Source organism: Rhipicephalus microplus, unplaced genomic scaffold, assembly GCF_043290135.1.
Source record: "Rhipicephalus microplus isolate Deutch F79 unplaced genomic scaffold, USDA_Rmic scaffold_200, whole genome shotgun sequence".
Classification (NCBI taxonomy): domain Eukaryota; kingdom Metazoa; phylum Arthropoda; class Arachnida; order Ixodida; family Ixodidae; genus Rhipicephalus; species Rhipicephalus microplus.
Window position 1 is genome coordinate 310,782 of NW_027464771.1, and position 2,660 is coordinate 313,441.

At 53.5% G+C, this 2,660-nt stretch overlaps 1 non-coding gene across 1 annotated transcript; it reads right to left on the reverse strand.

The window, feature by feature from the left end:
* Positions 1-1,815, reverse strand: LOC142791973 (small subunit ribosomal RNA). Its single transcript, XR_012890552.1, has one exon. It is a non-coding gene; the product is annotated as a small subunit ribosomal RNA (ribosomal RNA).
* Positions 1,816-2,660: the final 845 nt, after the last annotated feature.

A 2,660-nucleotide genomic window follows, 5' to 3' on the forward strand; every position in this document is an offset into this window, starting at 1 on the left:
TAATGATCCTTCCGCAGGTTCACCTACGGAAACCTTGTTACGACTTTTACTTCCTCTAAATGATCAAGTTTGGTCATCTTTCCAACAGACCGGCGCAACCGAAAGGCCGCGCCGGACATCGGTCCGAAGACCTCACTAAATCATTCAATCGGTAGTAGCGACGGGCGGTGTGTACAAAGGGCAGGGACGTAATCAACGCGAGCTTATGACTCGCGCTTACTGGGAATTCCTCGTTCAAGGGGAACAATTGCAAGCCCCTATCCCAATCACGAAAGAAGTTCCACGGGTTACCCAGTCTTTTCAGACAGGGATAAAGACACGCTGCTTCCTTCAGTGTAGCGCGCGTGCGGCCCCGGACATCTAAGGGCATCACAGACCTGTTATTGCTCTGTTTCGTGCGGCTAGGAGCCGCTTGTCCCTCTAAGAAGGTTGTAAGGTGCTGGGAACCCCGCACCTATTTAATAGGCTAGAGTCTCGTTCGTTATCGGAATTAACCAGACAAATCGCTCCACCAACTAAGAACGGCCATGCACCACCATCCACCGAATCAAGAAAGAGCTCTCAATCTGTCAATCCTCCCAGTGTCCGGGCCGGGTAAGTTTTCCCGTGTTGAGTCAAATTAAGCCGCAGGCTCCACTCCTGGTGGTGCCCTTCCGTCAATTCCTTTAAGTTTCAGCTTTGCAACCATACTTCCCCCGGAACCCAAATACTTTGGTTTCCCGGAAGCTGCCCGCCGAGTCATTTGAGTAACTCAGGCGGATCGCTGGTTGGCATCGTTTATGGTCAGAACTAGGGCGGTATCTGATCGCCTTCGAACCTCTGACTTTCGTTCTTGATCAATGAAAACATTCTTGGCAAATGCTTTCGCAGTAGTTCGTCTTGCGACGGTCCAAGAATTTCACCTCTAGCGCCGCAATACGAATGCCCCCGTCCGTCCCTCTTAATCATTACCTCGTATTCCAAAAACCAACAGAACAGAAACGAGGTCTTGTTCTATTATTCCATGCAAGTTTATTCAGGCGACTCGCCTGCGTTGAGCACTCTAATTTTTTCAAAGTAAAAGCACCGGCCATCTCGAGGCACACAATGAAGTGCACCAAGAAAGAACCGGCATGATGTTCAGTCCGAGCCGTCGCATCGGGTAGATGCACTACTCGTCTGGAACTGAGATCCAACTACGAGCTTTTTAACCGCAGCAGCTTTAGTATACGCTATTGGAGCTGGAATTACCGCGGCTGCTGGCACCAGACTTGCCCTCCAATTGATCCTCGTTAAAGGATTTAGAGTGTACTCATTTCAATTACGGGGCCTCAAAAGAGTCCCGTATTGTTATTTTTCGTCACTACCTCCCCGTGCCGGGAGTGGGTAATTTGCGCGCCTGCTGCCTTCCTTGGATGTGGTAGCCGTTTCTCAGGCTCCCTCTCCGGAATCGAACCCTGATTCTCCGTTACCCGTAACAACCATGGTAAGCAAGTAACCTACCATCGAAAGTTGATAAGGCAGACACTTGAAAGAAACGTCGCCGGCTCGTGGCCATGCGATCAGCACAAAGTTATCCAGAGTCACCACACAATACGGGCCGAAACCCGATCGATCTTGGTCTAATAAAAGCACCCGTTACCCAAAGGGCTCCAGGCTCACTGCATGTATTAGCTCTAGAATTGCCACAGTTATCCAAGTAGGAAGAAACGATCTAAGGAACCATAACTGATTTAATGAGCCATTCGCGGTTTCGCCTTATTTCGGCATGTACTTAGACATGCATGGCTTAATCTTTGAGACAAGCATATGATTACTGGCAGGATCAACCAGGTAATCGTTCGACTGCGCGTCCGTCCTCGCCCTCGGCGGGCCGGACGCAGTCTGTGTGCGGCGGAGGCCACCTTCAGGCGCCCCAACACGCTTATTTTGCACTCCGAGATGACGGCGTTCGAGCTCGCTACGGCACAACCTTCCCGAAAGACGAGTGGGAGCCGTGCGGCAAGAAGCACGTTCATGCTCGCTCTTTTTCGTTGCATCGACTCGGTCGCGCCGTGCGGGTTGCCCAAGCCCGCTGCACTGTCGGTGGACCGGCCGGAACTAGCAACGGAGCCGAGACTGCAAAGCCGCCAGACGACGGGTCACGCCCGCGTCTTCGGCGCTTTCGCATCTGAATCGCCCGAGGACGACACGGAACACACCTCGATATCGTGGTAAAACGGCACCGTCCGACAACCAGCCCCTAACGCATCAAGCGGATGAGGCTGCAGACGACTGCCGTGGATTCCCCTGGAGCAGACCCGAGGACACGCTTGACGAGGCCGAAGCCCGCCGCATATCAGACACCCGGTCGCTTTCGCGTACGCCGCTCACGAGAACCCCCACATAATAGCAGCGATAAGTACCCAGACCTCCTTGGGCCCTAATACGAGCGTACTCGAGAAAATTTCACCGCGGGTGTGCCCCGAAACGTGTGGCATGTTGAGCGTGCCACAAGTCTACGTCGCTCTCAAACCCGCCGAGGTCGTAGAATTTGCGACCCTACTCACGAAATTCCCACCGAGGATACGGCCGCAAACGTACCGCACCTTGGGTAGGCCACGAGTTTGTGCAACACTACGCTGACGGCACAGCACCGAGGTCGTGCGCGCACGCACGGGAAAATTCCGCCGCGGTTTCTG